This window comes from Rhinopithecus bieti, unplaced genomic scaffold (genome assembly GCF_001698545.2).
Source record: "Rhinopithecus bieti isolate Rb0 unplaced genomic scaffold, ASM169854v2 scaffold_35319, whole genome shotgun sequence".
Taxonomy (NCBI): domain Eukaryota; kingdom Metazoa; phylum Chordata; class Mammalia; order Primates; family Cercopithecidae; genus Rhinopithecus; species Rhinopithecus bieti.
Window position 1 is genome coordinate 898,019 of NW_016815132.1, and position 18,495 is coordinate 916,513.

The 18,495-nt window shown below is 37.6% G+C and overlaps 1 protein-coding gene and 1 long non-coding RNA gene across 4 annotated transcripts in view; one reads left to right on the forward strand and one right to left on the reverse strand.

Moving 5' to 3' along the window:
- Positions 1–18,495, forward strand: part of PARM1 (prostate androgen-regulated mucin-like protein 1) — a 111,786-nt gene that overhangs the window by 17,496 nt on the left and 75,795 nt on the right. The window contains exon 2 of one of the 2 annotated variants that reach the window (XM_017852977.1): positions 3,345–3,412. The exons of the other annotated variant lie outside the window; for it this stretch is intronic. The gene's annotated coding sequence lies outside the window, so the exon portion shown is untranslated. The remainder of the gene's footprint in view (positions 1–3,344; positions 3,413–18,495) is intronic. 2 annotated transcript variants of the gene reach the window in all.
- On the reverse strand, positions 3,613–17,830 carry LOC108515820 (uncharacterized). Of its 2 annotated transcripts, XR_001881640.1 has the most exons (4): positions 17,755–17,830; positions 16,943–17,109; positions 14,175–15,118; positions 3,613–5,020 (listed from the first exon to the last, which is right to left on the reverse strand). It is a non-coding gene; the product is annotated as an uncharacterized LOC108515820 (long non-coding RNA). The 2 variants fall into 2 exon arrangements; XR_001881639.1 differs by lacking the exons at positions 3,613–5,020; positions 14,175–15,118; positions 17,755–17,830 and adding exons at positions 12,615–12,872; positions 15,169–15,220 and having other exon boundaries at positions 16,943–17,591.

Here is an 18,495-nt window from a genome sequence, read left to right on the forward strand (position 1 = left end):
CAAAATTTTCTCCAATTCTGTAAGTTGCCTGTTCACTCTGATGATAGTTTCATTTGCTGTGCAGAAACTCTTTAGTTTAATTAGATCCAGTTGGTCAATTTTGGCTTTTGTTGCCATCGCTTTTGGTGTTTTAGCCATGAAATCTTTGCCCGTGCCTATGTCGTGAATGGTACTGCCTGGGTTTTATTCTAGGGTTTTTATGGTTGTAGGTCTTACATTTAAGTCTTTAATCCATCTTGAGTTAATTTTTGTGTAAGGTGTAAGGAAGGGGTCCAGTTTCAGTTTTCTGCATATGGCTAGCCAGTTTTCCCAACACCATTAAAAATATCTTCTTCTCAGTTCTGTGTATTACTGGATATGGGAACATAAGAAGTTACAAGAATCTTTCACTAAAAAATATAGAAAATGTGACCTTCTAGGACAGTGGTTTTCTGTTTGCCAATGTGAAAAGTGTGTGTTTATGTGTGTGCATATGCAAAATGTGTATATGAATATATTTGTGAGTGAGATATATGTTTTCCTCTTTCCTTATCTGCTTCATTCCTTACTAAAGTAATTAGAAGTCTTTAAAAGAAGGAGACCAAATAGCATTGAAATAATTTCTTAAGAGAAAATTAATATTCAATAGATTAATACATTTTCTGGAGCATCTAAAATTCACTTTCCCTCCCCACAAAAATAAGATAGTCTATATATTGAAGAGCCATAATCATATACATCCATTTCTTCTGATTAGTAACTACAATGTTTATTAGGTAAGCATGGACATTTGTTTGGCTCTGTAGCTACCTATTTCATGTTCTTTTGGAATCACAGCTTTCCTTATATGTCATAGTGAAAATCAATATTTGAAACTTCTTCCTCTGGAAAAAAATGTAATTTCCCTTATAGGAGATTTAACTGCTTAAATAGTTCTGCTTATATAGGCAAGAGAAATATTCTAAGAAAAAATGAGAGATCTGCTGTCTAAAGCCTTTATTGATAAGAGTTATTGTTTAAGGAATAAAAAAAATTAAAGCTCTGATGCTGCAAACAAAGCTCCTTGATGAGAACTGAGTTCATGCTGAGATAAAAAGTTACAAAGCAAGAGAACAGCCTCATTATATTTTTAAAATTCCAGGGAAAATCATTGTTTTGCTAAAGCAATGTGGCAAGACAGCCTGGGACCCAACATTGGTGCCCAGGAGGGTAGGAGTAAAGAGCTTTAGAAGCTTTGAATCTTTTTCTAAAACAATTAAGATTAAAGGACTTAATCAGGAAATCTGAGGTTATGTAAGAGGTGAACAGGTCAACCAGCTCATATATCTGGTTTGGGGCACATGCTTTGGATGACCAAACTTTTCCATGGAAGATTGTACTTTATGATAATTCTTCCAGAATGAAAGAACTGACAAGAAACATTAAAGTTTGAAAAGCGATCCCCACCTCCACTGACATCTGAGAACATCCTGGCCTCTCCAGAGACACCTGACTGAGGGAAACAGGTGAGCCAGCTTGGGCTCCAACCCCAGGAAGAGGAAGGGAAGTGGGTCACACCTGGTGAAGTGGCCTGTCTGTCTTGGCAAGTCAAGCTGAGTGATTTGGAGACTACAGACTCTATCTTGGCTGGCCTGGCCACCTCACAACCTCCTCTCCAAAGGTGACGTGTACTGCAGCTTAAGACATTACATGGCTCCTGAAGCAAAAAGTAAGAGTAGATATGGAATAAATCTTCTGAAACTGTAAGGCTTGATATCCACAGTAAATTATTCTTAAGTTAGTGAGAAGAGAAAATTCACTATTTCAACAAGAACTACCCAGGAAGAACCAAAAGCCTTCTGAGATGGTGTGTTCAGGGACAGGAATTTAGGGAATAGACCCAATTTTTCTTTTACTTAACATTAGGTTTTGGTGTTTCTGGGAGGGCACAGAAAACTTGAACTGGAGAAGCAAGGTTCATTGGCATGTGCCAGTTGATACTTCACTAAGTCTTTACTAGTAAAAATGATGACATTTATCTTCCTTCTTAAGCCATGTCTATTCTGTTCCAATTTTACCAAGAATGACAGCTAGGATTTGAAAGTGTGCCTGTGTTCTTTGCTGAGCACTTACTGCAAGGTTTCTAACAATGTAAACTTGACCTGCGTTTGACTCACAATGCCCAACAAAAAAATACTGCTGTTTTGAAATTATAGAGATAGCAAAGTGTAGATTGAATCTTGCTGTACACTCAGTGATTCTACCTGCTCATTTTCTTTTCACTTATGATGCTGATGGCCCATTCTAGCATCGTGCCGCATCATGTTAAGAAAACACCAATCAATCCTGCACCTGTGGGAGAGCAATTTCTGCTGGTTTCAATGACAGTGGAAAAGTAATAGGTCTCAAATCCCATCTGCAATGAGAATGTTGGCCCTCTTCACCAAGGCTTCTAAATGTGCAAATTATATTGTTTATGCATTTTCTTGATCTTATTGTTATAAAACTGCATTTTTCTTAGCATCAGACTTCAGTAACACTTGATTTTTCTTTTTAATGAGGAATTTGGCAGAACCTAGGCAATTATCTGGGAGCTGTGTAAATTCAGGAAACCTGATTAACAGATCATAATTCACCTAAGAATTTAGGCTTAAGCCATGGTGGATAAAGTTTCCTTCTAAAAGTATTTGGCAACTTGGCTTTAAAAGGAGCACTAGATTAATTCAGTCTGTGCTTTCTTGCCATACGACATCATTTCAAGATATAAATTCCATTTATATTGTTGAAAATGTATAAGATATGCATAAGTTTATTTTGATTTAACAGAGAGGATAAATGAAATGTTCTGCTAATAAACATATTCCAAATAACTAAGCTTACTCTATATAATGTAGGCTGCAGATTTTGAAAGATGAAAAAAACTCATTAAAGCTATATTTAGCAGTGGTAAGGTCACTGATAAGCTCCATACCTCCAGTTATCATCTGTTAAATAAGAGGATGAAATGAGATGATCATTAGTGTCTGCTCTTCTTTATGATCTGAAACGGATTCTTAACCTGAGGTCTATCTAAATATAAATGAACCACAAATGAGCGACAGAAAGCCCACAAAACACCTGAAATTGTATAAAACATTATGTGTATGTACTTATTTGCATTTTTTCTTGGATGATCCATAGATTTTATCCAAGACCTGAACTTTGTGCCCCTAGTAAGTTTAAGAGTATCTAACATTCATTCTGTGATTAATTTAACTGTTAAGTGATGTAGCCTTTCTTTGAAAATTCATAAGGCTTCTCAGGATATTCTAGTATTGGCTTTAGTTTTTTGTGGTCATAGCTTCCATCACGTAGATGACTCTTGCATGAATTCATCTCACCCTCAGATCATCCTTGAAGACAGACATTGTCCTCTCAAGTTACAGATGAAGAAATGGAGGGGCAGAATGTTCAGGTATGTCAGTAAACATAGGAGTCAGTTACAGATGTTTTGGTTTCCTGGTCTGGTGCTTTTCCCATTACAGTCCATTATGTAGAGTACCATAAAACTTACATTTTAACGCACAAAGCTCAGTATTTTGGAAGCTACTTATGTATGAAAAGGTCTCCAAAGTTTAGGCCTCAAAAAGAAAAAAAAAACTAATTCAAAAGAAATCAGACTAGTAGCAAGTATGAATTTTAATTTAAAAATGGAAAATACCAGCTGAACATACAGTTCTTCAGTTTCTGCTCTCTAAATTCTGATTTTTAAAATTTATATAACACAATGTGATTTCTTTTACAGAGCTTTCAGGTGGAACACTCAGTCATCAAAAGCTCTTGGTAGTCAGCTAATATCCCCGTTATAGAGATGACTAAAGTCAAGACTCATAGAATTGAGGTGGCATGTACAAAGTCAGAGAGAAAAGTGCAGACCTAGAACTTGATGCTGATCTCATTACTCCAAGTTTGCACTTTTTCATTGCACCCACAGCTGTCTCTGCAGTGTCCTTAGGGCATCAGGGATAGGGGAGGGGTGCATGGGCTGGGAAATATGTTGCCAGGTGAGACCATTTGTATAGACTCATGTGTTGGAGAGGGAACTGTCTGCAAAATAAATGCCATAGTAAGATAAACTACATTTTCTGGAGTCTAGATTTGAAAGTTTTTTCTGAAAGTTCAGAATCTTTCTCCATACCAAGCAAAGGACAAATGTATCTATGAACAGCAAGAAAACAACTGAGACTGAAATCTTCCCAGTTGTAAATGCAGCTTACAACTTTTACAAGACCAATTTTGTGAACTTGCATTTCTTTTCTTTCCAGGGGATGACATGGCCTGATTCAAAACAGGGGGACTGTGGGAGAGATTTAGCACAAGAAAGGCTATTGGTGTTCCCTGTGTCTTATTGGCTTTTTGCGAATTCCCTAGAACCTGAAGCCCAGTAACTACTCTTTAATCTTTTGCCAATGTTAAACTTTTTTTCTGAGTAGGCCTATGACTTTAAGTAGCTGGTATATATTTTTATGATCAGGCTGTACTGCAGGCACATTAGAATGCACTGGGAGATGCATGATTTATATATTTTGATTTTGACTTCTACAAGATTTACATCTGGGCTGAATACATAAAATAATAGTGGTTTGCCAGTATAAAGGAAAGAATCATTCAAGTTCAGCCAATCTGATTGTATCACCAGAGTGGTGGAGGAGCAACTCAGACAAGTTCTCATTACAGATGTGCCAGGAACTTGGGTTTGGAGACCCACCTCCCTGCTTTTGAATTACATCTCTGCCATATAGTGGGCAAGGGAAGAGGGAAAGAACATTTAGTAAATCTAATAAGATGTCAACCATTGTGTTAGGCACTTTACAGACATTTTAATTTCTACTCTATACCAGCCCTGTAAAGTTGGTACTACTGGTCTCAATCTCCAGATGAGAAAACAGATTTAATGAGGTTTAATAATTTGTCCAAAGCCACAGAGTTACTGACACCCACATTGGAACTCAGGTGTTTCTGCCAATAAATTCATATTCTTTCTATTATTCAGCACTTCTTATCTGGGCTTTAATGTCTCCATCTGTAAAATAAGATTAGTAAGCATACCTTTTAAGACTGCTGGATTATAAGAGATTAACTTATCAACAACAATCCTAATATACAGGAGGTCTTGGATGAATAGTATTTCTCTCCCTACACTTTGTTCTGGTAATAGCTCTGATTTTGTTGTTTGATTTGTTTGTTTGCTAGCTTGATTGATTAGGGGTTTTTGTTCTTTTTAAAGATTTGGGCCTACCTCAGCTTTTTCTAAGATGCAGAAGCAAAATGATGATTCAATATAGAGGTGCCTATATGACATTAGAAGACAAGGAGAACTAGAATAACATTTTGTTCTTCTGTCACTTGTCTAGAGTAAAGAGCTGCAGGCAGGGAATGGGGTGGTGCTGTTCTGCACCCTGGGAGAGTGTGTGGGGTTTCCAGGTGTCTTCTTAACTGTGCACCAAGACCTTTGTGCACAACTTTAATATTCCTTCCTTAAGAAGCTGCAGTCTGTCACTTCAGGGAGGGGTTGAAGCTAGACAATGGCCAAGCTGCACCTTAATAGGCCTACAGTATTCCAAATGGCGTCTCGTTGCAGGCAGGTAGCCCAGAGTGCTGCCCATGCCTGGTGCATGGTAGGGAATGTGAACAGAACTTCACGAGAATTGGTAGGGAATGGCAATATTTTCTTGCCTGTAAATGACAGACGACTACTCATAGAGAGGCTTGGGAATAACTACTTATCTCAGAAATAATGATTATTTATTTATTTATACCTTGCTCCTGGCATGAAGGTGCTGGAGCTCTCTGCTTACAGATAATAATCTAAAACTGCATGTTCCAAGAATAATGGAAAGCATCTATATAAACCAGAGGGGTTGAAAAGGGTGATGATGCTTAATCCTAGGAAGATATTTTGATATTTTTATTCAGCTAAGCTTGACTCAGCACTTTCCTTGAACTAGGGATATACAAAAATAATTAAGACATAGCCTTCATCTTTAATGTACTAACAGTCTGGTAGGGGACCAGACATGTGTACTGAGACTATAAGGCAGCCTAGTAGGCTCTGTGCTGGAGGTATGAATGGAATATAGCAGAAACTCAAAGCAGACAGGGTGACTATTTTACTTGATGAAGAAGTAATATTTGAGTTACTTTTTAAAGGATAAATAGGAACTTGCCAAGCAAAGAAAATGAAAAGTGGGGGGTAGAGGAGTACTCTGGCAAAGTATATACAAAGGTCCAGTGTCCACAAGAAAGATTGTGAGGAATTTATGAGGCTCGGCCATAGGACAGTAAGACCAGAGACCAAGGTTGGGGCCAAAGTGAAATATCTGGTACTCTGAGAAATGAGAGTTAACGGGATTAAGCCCTAGCACTGCCATTTCTAGAATGTGGCTCTGAAGAACTTACTAAGTCACTCTGAATCTTGTTTTTCTCATTTGTGAAATGGGCCTAATAATAGTTCCTATCTCCAAGAGTTATGAGGATTAAGTCAAAATACCCCTCTGGACAATTCTAGCACATGGTCATGCTCAATAAATGCCAACTCTTTGTAGTATTTTTAGTAGCAATAGTCAATTTTTATAATAAAATCAATAGCACTATCTAAGAACATAAATAATGTCCACATTAGGCTTCTCAAGAGTCTTTTTAAAGGAAAAGATCTGGAATAGGGCTATCCAGTACAAAACTCTCTGTAATGATGAAAATGTTCTCTATCAATGTTGTCCAACTTATTAGTCATTATCTGACTACTGTATCTGAATACTGAGCTTTTGAAATATGGTTAGTGCAATTGAGGAACTGAAGTTTTCATTTTATTTAATTTAAATAGCCATGCATCTTAGTGGCTGTTGTATTAGACACTAGAGACCTAGGTTTATAAAATCATTAAATGTTTTATCTGTAAAAGACCTTAGAAATTGATATAAAGCTCTTATCCTCCCCCCATCACCATTTTACAAATGTCTCTCAGAGGGAAATTGATTTGCACAGGGTTGCATAACTAATGACAAACCTGGTGCTAAACCCAGCAGCTCTTCTTGCATCCTAGGCAAAGTTCTCATTATCCTGAAGTCTGGTTGGATTATTCTTTCCACCTTAGAAAGTGTCTGTTGCAAATGCATCATGGGTTCTGATGTTCCACTCAGCCACCTTTCCTCCCCTCACCATGTTCATTTCTACTTCTTTTTTTAATAATATAATATGCATGCTACATCCAGTAAATCCCAAGTAATCCATAATTCACTGATAGATATTTTAGCTTCCGCTCATGGGAACATTTTGTATCAGCAGCAGCTCATTTAGTACAAAATTCTCGGCACCATTATTTTCATAACTAGTGTTTTGTTCTTTTTGTTGTTATACTATTATTAATTTTTGTTACTTTGCCTAAGTATTAAACTTGTGTCAACAAAAATATTGATCTTTTTTAGCATTTACAAAACATAAGTTCGGATTATTCATCATTAAGAAATTAGGATGATCAAACCATTTAGCAGAGTCATCGGTTAAGAAGGATTGATCAGAGCGCTATGGGAATATGGCAGAATAGGAAGCACCAGTTTCCCCATCTAAACAAAATTGCAGTTGCAGAATCTGTCTGGTCTATTTTGGAATTCTGGAATCTATTAGAATGATTGTAACTTCCAGGGGAATGATTGGTAATAGTAAATTTTGGTTAATTTCAGCTTGCAACATGGCAGCAGCTGTTCATTTTCCAGCCCCATGGCAGGCAGTCGTGCACATGTTTCATATGTAACTTGCAGGCAGTTTGTAGGCACCAGGGTGAGCAAAAAGGATCCTACAAAAACTGGAGATATATATTCTGATTGCTGATTGCTGTGTCTAATCTTTGAGGTACACATATATAGGAGGAAGCCATTGTTGCACCCCTTTCTTCACTGTTGCAAGCCCTTCTCCCTTTGGCTAAAGCAAGTTCCATAAGATCTAAAGGACCAGTGCAGTTTTATTTTATTTTTTCTTCTCCTCCTCTCACTTTATTTTTCTCTTCTTCCCCTTTTGGGAGACAGACATTTAAAGTCTAAGACTTCTAAAAACAACCACGTATATGGGGCATTCAGAAAGTCACAACATATGCCCAGGGAAAGACACAGCCTTAAAAACTAACTGAGAAGACCTTAAGTTTACATGTTGGGCTTATCACCAGCACGGACACAGCCTATAGCAATTAAAAAAAAAAAAAAAAAAAAAAAAACAATTAGCAAACCCTGGGGAAGGGGAAGAATCTAATTTTCAAAATCACTACATTATTATATTCAAAAGTCCAGCATTCAACAACAACAAAAATCACAAGACACAAAAACATAGGAAAGTATGTGGGGCCCATTCAAAAGGAAAAATAACCCAATAGGAACATACCTAAAAAATACCCAATGGAAGATCTGTGGTACAAAGACTTTAAAACAACTGTCTTAAAGATGCTCAAAAACCTGAAAAATGATGTGGAGAAAGTCAAGGAAACAATGTATGAACAAAACAGAAAGATTAATAAAGAGAGAGAGAAAAAAAAAAAACTAAAACAAAACCAAAAGGCAGTTCTGGAGCTGTAAAGTACAATAACTGAAATAAAAAATTTGCCAGTAAGATTCAAAGACAGATTTGAGAAGACTGAAGAATCTGTGAACTTGAAGATAGGACAATGGAAATTGTCAATTCTGGAGAAAACAGAAAAAAATATCAAAGAAAAGTGAGCAGAGTGTAAAGAATCTGTGGGATATCATCGAGCAGACAAATATACACATAATGAAAGTCTTGGAAGGAGAAGAGGGATAGAGAAAAGGGAAGCCAGATTATTCAAAGAAATAATGACTGAAAACTTTCCAAATTTGATGAAAGACATGAATATAAACATTCAAGAAGTTCAACAAACTGTAACTAAAATGGACTCAAAGAGACCCACACCAAAGCACATTATAATCAGACTGTTGAAAGACAAAGACAAAGAGAGAACCTTGAAAGCAGCAAGGGAGAAGCAACTTGTCACATATAAGGGATCCTCAATAAGATTATCAGAGTATTTTTCATTCTAAACTTTAGAGGCCAGAAAGCAGAGGGCTGATATATACAAAGTGCTGAAAGAAAACACACAAACAAACCTGTCAACCAAGCATCCTGTATCTGTCAAAACTGGCTTTCAAAAGAGAAAGAGAAATTAAGACATTTCCTGAAAAACAAAATCTGAAAAAGTGTATTACCACTAGACTGGCCCTAAAGAAATGCTGAAAGAAGTCCTTTCGGTTGAAATGAAAGAACACTAGGCAGTAATTTGAAGACATGTGAATAAATAATAAAGATCTCAATAAAGGTAAATACACGAACAATTATAAAATCTGGTAACTTTAACACTTTGGTTTGTAACTCCCCTTTATGCATTTTATATGATTTAAGAGACTAATGCTTATTTTAAAACTATTATCAGTTTTAAAATCTAGTCTTATTTTAACTTTGGTTTTTAATTCTACATTTTGTTTTCTACATTATTTAAGAGATTAATGCATAAAAATTAGTTTATACCTTTGGACCCACAATGTGTAAAGATACAGTTTTGTAATATCGGTAACTAAAGAGAGGTGGGAGTGGAGCTGTATTGGAGCAGAGTTTTTGTATGTTATTGAAGTTAAGATGTATAAATTCAAATTAAAATGTGATAACATTAAGATGTTTAATATAATACCATAAAAACCACAAAGAAAATAGCTAAAGAATATACAGGTACACAGAAAAAGGAGAAAAGAATTAATGCATTTAACTGCAAAAAAAATCAACTAAGCAGAAAGGAAGACAGCAATGCAGGAAATTAGGAACAAAAAAAGCTGTAAGGAATATAGAACAGAAATAAAATTGCAGAAGTAAGTCTCTTCTTATCTGTGATTATTTTAAATCTAAATAGATTAAACTGCCCAATCAAAAAACAGAACGAGAGAATGGATTTTCTAACAGTATGATCCACCTATATACTATCTACCAGAGACACTTCAGATCTAAAGACACAGATAGGTTAAAAGTGAAAACAGAGAAAAAAGTATGCCATGCAAATAAGAGAGCAGGCGTGAATAGGTAGGCCAGTCACAAAAAGAAAAATACTGTTTTATTCCGTTTATTTGAGGTACCTAAAGTAGTCAAATTCATAGAAACAGAAAGTAGAATGGTGGTTGCTAAGGGTTGGGAAGAGAAAGAATGAGGGGTTATTCTTTAATGGGTATAGAGTTTCAGTTTTGCAAAATGAAAAGAGTTCTGGAAATGGATGGTGGTGATGATTGCTCAGAAATGTGAATATACTTAATGCCATAGATCTGTACACTTAAGAACAATTAAGACATTTTAAATTGTAATCCCCACATGTCAAGGGTGGGACAGGTGAAGGTAATCAGATCATGGGGGCAGTTTCCCCCACGCTGTTCTCATAAAATGAGTGAGTCTCACCAGATCTGATGGTTTTATAAGCATCTGGCATTTCCTCTGCTTGCACTCACTCCATCCTATCATGCTGTGAAGAAGGTGCCTGTTTCTCCTTTGCCTTCTGCTATGATTGTCAGTTTTCTGAGGCTTCCCCAGCAATGCGGATCTGTGAGTCAATCAAACCTCTTTCCTTTATAAATTACCCAGTCTCAGATATTTCTTCATAGCAGTGTGAAAACGGATTAATACAGAAGGTAAATTTTATCTTATGTGCATTTTACTTCAATTTTTAAAAATGTGTTATTTCTTGAAAAGGTATATTAAACCGAAAATAATTGAACATATAATTCAAACAGATACTTTTAGCTAATGTTCTTAACAGCATTAGTCACAATAGCCAAAATATGGAAATAACCCATGTTCATTAGCAGATAAAGAGATAATCAAATATGGTATATACATGCAGTGAAATATTATTTAATCACAAAAGGGAATATAGTTCTGATCCATGCTACAATGTGGATGAACTTTGAAAACATTTTGCCTAGTGAATGAAGTCAGACATAAAAGGTCACATATTATATGATTTCATTTATATGAAATATCTAGAATAGGCAAGTCAAAGAAACAGAAAGTAGATAAGTGGTTGCCAGGGGCTAGGAAGAGGAAAGAAATGGGAGTGATTGCTTAATGGTACAGAGTTTCTGTTTGGGATGATTGAGAAGTTTTGGAAATAGATAGTGGCAATGGTTGAACAACATTGTGAATATAATTAATGCCACCCAATTAAGCACTTAAAAATGTTTAAAATGGCACATTTTGTAATAATGTTTACATATTATAAAATTTACAAATCTTTCTACGTGCCAAAAAATAAAAATAAAAATGGGATAATCAGGTGTAGACAAAGACAAGATCTTTGCAGCAATCACTGTAGTTAGTTATCCTTGACCTAAGAGTCAAATGTGCTAATGGGACTGTTGTACCTGATCTACACAAGTGTATCTCTTCCCTTCTGCAAAGAGAAATATCACTCTTTAGCTGTAAATGACCCTCGTTAGGGAATGGCGCATGGTGTCAGGGAGTTTAAGTAGACTTTGAAAGTTTGCTGCCTTCTCCTTAAGACATGGGCATGGTTGTGTAGGAGTAGGGAGGGAGAGCTAAGGAAGAGAGGGACAAGTCAATTAACATTATACTCACAGTTCAAATAATACTCTTCTTTTATGTGAAGGAGCTGTTATTAATACTTAGCTCTTGCCTTCCTGAGCAGTTACCAGTGAGCTCTACCTGGAGAACAGCATTCACAATCTTAATCTTGGTTTTAGGCTGGCCCGCGTGATTGATGAGGTCACATTAGTCCCCCCACTTCAGACATACTGTCATCTTAAGTTCCTAGAACATTCCCGCAGGTCCTGCTTTCAGTATTGGTCTGTAATTTTCCTCCTATTAGCCAGTTTAGCTAATGCTTACTCAAGTCTTCAGATCATTTGCAAATATTGCTCCCTCAGATAAGCCTTCCTGACCTCTACTCTTAAAAAGTAAATCAACTCCTTCCACACCTGGCAAAACACACACACACACACACACACACACACTCACTCATTGCATCCTTCCTTGATCTTTTGTTTATGATTCTCTTCACAGCTTTTAATATACTTCATTTTTATTATTATTTGTTTAATATCTATCTCCTCCTTAGACTATAGATTCTATGAGGGTAGAGACGCTATCTCTAGGGTCTAGTCTGTTCTCAGACATTCAGTAGGAGCTTAGTAAGTATCTGTTGAATTAAAACATAGGTAAATAAAAGAAAAACTCTATTAATGGGTAGTGACTAGCAACTAAACACAGTGAATAATTTTTTGCTAAGTGAGTAAATGGATAAATTACCTGTCCTTATGAGAAATCTAGGTTAGTTTCTACTTCTCTTGAAAGTTTAGAAATAGACTTGCCTAAAGACCAAGAACTAGAAAGAGACTGAGACTCAAACTACTAAAGCAAAATAATAAGTGAATTTGTGATACTTTGTGAATATGACTGTTAAGAAAGCCCAATGTTTAACACTTGATGAAAGTAAGCTCCTGTTCACTCATTCCACCCCCTAGATTCCAGCAGCAAGACAATTTGCTTCAACCTCCTAGCTTCAACCTTCCAATTCATCATGGATGAGGGGCATTGTTCAGAACTCAGTTCTCACTGATAAATTGTGGAGTAAAAATGTTCTTAATAAACTTTTTTTTGTATAAATGAAGAAAGTTATTTGAGATTGAAAAACTATTTCTTAGTTATTAATACTATCTTCAGGTGTCTTCTGTGCAGATAGTCTTCAGAAGGTCTTTTGCTGAACTAGATGATGGCATGCAGATGCATAGCAAGAAGAAGTGGGGATCTGGGGTACAGATGGGCTAGAGCAGGTGGATTCCAGACACTTCCTGGGCAAGTGGAGGATACAGGTGCTGTCCTTCCTTTGTAAAAGGGCAAAACTGATATTAGAAGGGATTTTCATTAGCTTGTGCTCTGTTATATGTGGTGTAACTTTCTCCTCTTTTCCTTTCCTCACCTTCCAGTATGAAATCTTTAGTAAAATTCTTCACTAAAGCCTTGAGAGGTGGGTTTCACTTTGGTTAGCAATGAGGTATGAAGTATCCTGCTGTAGGTTAATGAGCAAAAATTGCCACATCAAAAAGTCATCTCAAAACATGACCGTGTGATTAGAAAAATACTTCACTTCTATGGTATTCTTTTCAAAAAATCATGGCCCATCTAATCATGGGAAAAGCATCAGACTAACCCAGACTAGGGACAGTCTCCCCAGTACCTGACCAGTGATTCTCAAGGGTGTCAAGGTGACAAAAACAAGGAAAGGCTAAGACATCACTATATAACAGAGTAGACTGGGAAAACCTTCCAACTGAATGCAATGGAGTTCCTGGGTGAAATCCTGGAACAGAATGAAGGCATTAATTTTAAAAACTAGTGAAATTCAAATAAAATCTAGATTTAGTTAATAGCCATGTACCAATGTTGGTTTCTTAGTTTTGACAAAAGTAAGACGTTAACAATGGGAGTAAGTGGGTGAGGGGCACATAACAACTTTTCTATAAATCTAAAATCATTCAAAAATAAATAGTTTGTCTGCAGGTAAAGCCTCAAAACTAAAATAGTCAATTTTGGCTTCTTGCTGAACTTAAGCTCTTTGCTAAGTGGACAGTGGTTGTCACCAAAGTCCCTTGACCTTTGGCTCCTATTAAACATAGTTATCATGTTAAAAAAAAGTTTTAATTCTTAAAATGGCAAGAAAGACTTTATTCAGGACTATTGCAATATGTGTCAAGACTATTTTAAGAGGGAAAAGCAATCAGGCTCAACTCTAAATACAATAACAACAAATGGGGGTTTATAATCAATGAGTAGAGTGAGGGGTGAATGGACGGCAGATCACTGACAGGAGACATCCAGGGTAAGGGGAAGTTGCTAAACCAACTGAAGAGGTTTTTTGAAGGCAAGCCAAGGACTTATACACCAAAAGTGTGGGGTGAGGAACTTGATCAGATATCAAGGGTGGGGGAATTCTCACTAAAATGACTTGGCAGAATTCTTGCTGAGACTGGGCTAGGCAAGCCACAGACAGGAGAGGCGCCAAGGTCGAGGCCTAGTCAAGAAGAGGGCTGAGGGTAACCCAACTGAAGTTCAGTCAAGGAGAGGGTCTTTGTCATCATCAGTCACACTGTTTGAATTTGAGTGGTGACTATTCTACCCACATTCACCTCATAGCTTGACTTGTATCCAGATGATTTGGTTGTATTAATTTTCTTGGCCTGGGAGCAGATTCCACCTAAGATTTCACATTCACCATCCAGAGTGTGGCCATTGGCGTTACCAGTGTTGATGTTATTTGAGCCAATTTCCTCCCAAATTGATTGGTTTGTAGTCCTGGAGACAGTAAACTTTTGGGATTTGGCATGTGATTTTACAGATGGTTTGGTACCTGGAATCCACCAAGCCATTCTTTCACAGAGCCAAAGCCCTTGAAATATGTTGAACTTTCCAGTCAAAAGATCCTTATCCAGGTGTAAGAACTGTAAGAACTTTACATGTAATGAGAACATGAATTCCACAAATCTGCCAATTTAGGTATAAAAGATAAACTACAGAAGGACTTTATTTTCCTCAGGGCCAGTCCAGCACATTAATTCACATTAACATATTCAGGTATGGAAGGCTTTGAAAAAATTAATAAGCTCAGTTTCCACTTTGCATTATTTATTCTTGAGAATGGGTTTTGTTTGTTTGTTTGTTTGTTTGTTGGTTGGTTTTGGTCATTTGGGTAATTCCTGGAGCAATGTCTCTCCATGTAAAACCAAGTGACAAAATGAGTGCAGTCAGACAATTTCAAACGGAACCAGTTTTGTTTTTTTGGCCTGTATTCTGACCTAAAATAATCTGCACAGTAACCCCATTTCTTCACCTGACTTTGGCTCTGGAGACGCCTTAGAGTTCTGTCTGCAGAGACACAGATTGCGTCATGGAGAGCACCAAAGCAGAAGCCTTGTTGGGGTAAGGCCAATGGAGGCTGATAGTGGCACATGGGCTGGGCTAGTGAAAACAAGTTCAAAGTTGGTTGGATTTTTTTTGTTTTGTTTTGTTTCAGTTCCAAAAAAAATTTTCATAGGCAAACGCATTCTGACTTTCCCAACTCCATAAATAAACTCTGAAAAGACATGAAAGAAGGTCACAAAATCCAACCAAATACACGCCTACCTGTAACGTCTTGTTCTGCTGTTATTAAACTTGTGGTTTTTCCTTGGCGGATCTTTTAATATAGGGAGAAGGTGAAACCGTGGTTAAAATATTGGGCAAAATGTAACCATTATTAATAAGCAACACATAGATGGATTGTTAGCCAATACCTCACTGCTTTGGTGGGTTACTTAAGTATCCCACCAGCACAGTGGTAAAGTGGCAAACACAGAATTCTGTTGCCTTAAAAGAAACTGACCAGAAAATATAAGTGTTTCATTATTTCTGAAGTGTTTGCAGGTTCCTCCCCTTTTCATTTTCCTTCTTGCAAAACTTTTTAATTTTAACACCATCTCTTAGCCAGCTTTTAAAATAAAATTAATATATGTTTATGACTTCATTTCTTTTCAACAGTTTATGATATTTAAGGACAAACCAACCACTATTTATTTATAGAACTTGATCCTATTTCTGTTTCTCTATTTTGTCTCCTGGAAAGCAGAGGAAAAGAGCTCTAAATTTATCAGAGAAATTAGACATTGAACTTTACTTTCCCCAACTTCTACAAATAAACTTGAGCATTTGTTTCAAGATAAAATTAAGAGAAAAAAATTATATCATTTGAAAATAAGATTACTAAAACATTAGGTCTAGATAATTAAATCTGTATAGGTCAGGAAATATAAAAGTTGATTATTCTGATTTTAAGCATTATTGTTTATAAGGATGCTGTAATGCTAATAAGACTTCAGCACTTCCTGAATTCTATACCATTTCAACTTCAAATGAGATTTAAAATTTTTGCATGTCACGCCCTGATTATTTGTCAGTGTGCATGGAAGAAGAACGAGGAAGGGAAAATAATTCTGGAACTTAATTAATTGTGAAACCAGCCTCAGCCCCTGGACGTAGTCTTGTTGACTGCAGAGATAAGGCATTTTGGGGTCAGTTGTCCATTGTGCTTTCTTTTGCCAATGATTGTTCTATTCATTAACTCATTCATTGCATTTTTTATTCATTCATTCAAAACAAATGAAAGAACTTTTCCTTTTGGCCATTTACTTCTGTTCCCCTTTGCTCAAAGGTAGCAAAATACATGATGAAACTTCTTTGAACAGAATTAAAACAAGCCTGAGTTTGGGAAAGTGTCAAAATTAAATTCTAGAAATATGGGTAGATCTGTAGAATTTTTGGTTTCCAGGTTTTCTGAGAATAATGGTGATTTCCCATATTTAAGAAATGTTTTGAAAGACAGGCTTTGAAAGTAGGCTATGGGCTGGTTTGCCAGAGTAGTTTATGTTCAAAAATGGAAATAACCTTCTGACAGAGAAGCAAAATGGACTAACTACCAGCACATGGTAAACCAAGTTTTGGCTGCTTCTCTCTCCTTGCAAGTGGACATTGTGAAGGTAGGTGATGGTGTGTACATAGGACTTCTCCTGATGATGAGGGAGAGGGTGCAGAAGGGCAGCTGACATCCCCTGCTGCTCTTTCTCATTTACAGAAGTACCCAGAGAGAGCCAAGCTCATGGGTCCCTTGTCATTGTGTTGGGGGGCAGGTGTCCAAGGCCCTTTTATGGCTGTGGTAAGCTGTTTAAGGAGGGTTTGTTGGCACTTAGAGGGAAAGCATGAACCCAAATTTCTATTTAACATGTAAGAAGGGACTTAAATGCCAGAATATATAGTACAGCACTCAGAATGTTGTATCACCCAAGTTGCAGACAACCAAGTCTGAATGTAGTTGCCACTCCATTGTACCCAGTGCTAGGACATGTGTCGTGCCTTCCAGACTTACCCAGTGGTCCCCTGCAGTCAGAGGAAGGCAGAGAGGGCACACAGCCTCACATTTCATGAGGAGAGCTAAAGGGCCCATCTTGCTGTGAAAACAGTCAGTGTTGCAAGACGAATGATGTGTTTTTCAAGCACCTGGTCTGGAGGCAGAGCTCTGGGGCTGTCTCCTTTCTTCATCAGGCAGGGAAGCCAGAGAAAATAAAAGTTGAAAGACTGAGTAGTGTTGCGATGAAACTGAATACCTAGTGAGAAAGCAGATGTCTTTGTTCCCCTCCCAGCATGGTCAGCTGGGCTGTTCCTTCTTTTCTGGGTGCCCTCAACACCTTACTATCAGCTGTCGCCCAGTGGATAAGAATAAAGTAGCCGAGGAGCAGCAGGGGTTTTGTTTTTCACTGTTTTTGAGGTTGTAGAAATTGATAGCGCACTACACTCTCATCTTGAGATCTGTGGGCTGAGCTCCCAGGGTTCTTAACATGGGCCAAGTTAGTCTGGATGCAACCTTTTGTTATTGTCTAAGTCACTGGCAGACTTAAAAATGACAGCGGTTCACAGCCAGATGACCAGCCTAGGGATGGAGGCGGGACAGGGGGCAGTCAGTATCTCCACTCACATGTCATCTAGTCACGATGCAGAGGTTGAAACACTGAGTTAAAAGAAGCTTATCTTCATTTGAAGAATTAGAGGCCACACCTCCTTAAGCTAAATTTAGAAGTGTTAGTATGTGAACAGGAGATATACAGTATCTCAGGTTTCCTGGGGCACCAGCCAGATAAGACATTCCAGATAATTCTCTTCCTTGCCTAACTTGTGCCTCACCAGACAGGTCAGAGCAGGCACTGCAGAAGGAGCTATCCTCTTGTGTGGCTCTATCCTTCTCTTCAAGTTTGAGGGGTTTGTGGACCACGTGAGGCTGGACGGCTCACATATCAGCTGCCAGGCTCTTAGTCACAGACATGGCAAACTTCCATCATTTAAGCAGTGGCACAGGTGTTGTGGAGAAGTCGCAGAGCTCCAGCTGTGTGGCAGAGGGAAGGGTCAGGTCTGTGAGAAAATAAAATTATTCTCAGCCTCTCTCCCATATTCCAGTAAGTCTAGATAGAGCAGAATGTCTAATCTAACTGGATAAATAGCTATTCAATTGCCTGGCATGTGGATTACCTGCTTTATAGATTTTACTGAGCACGTTTCAAATCCAGAGACCCTGTCTTACCCTGGCAAACGTCTACCCAGGCTGCTTCCAGCCTGCCTGCATGTGTTCAGGGCAGCAATTTAATTTTTATGTTATCATAAGCTAAACCTAATCAGGAGGCAAATGTTCTGCTGACTAATTTAGCTCTGTTTTCCAGAGCAAGAGATAAATACCTTAGAGTGAGAAGCAATACAGAGTTGTGGGAGCCAGCACAAAGGAATCAGGGGTCTAGTGTCAGTCCTGGCTCTGCTCCTTCCTCACTCAGTGACTTTGGGATACTTTCCCCATGCCTGGATTTTAGGTTTCTCATCGGAAATGAAGCTGCATGAGCATAGTGGGGAACAACAGGAGACCTAAGGACTGAGAAG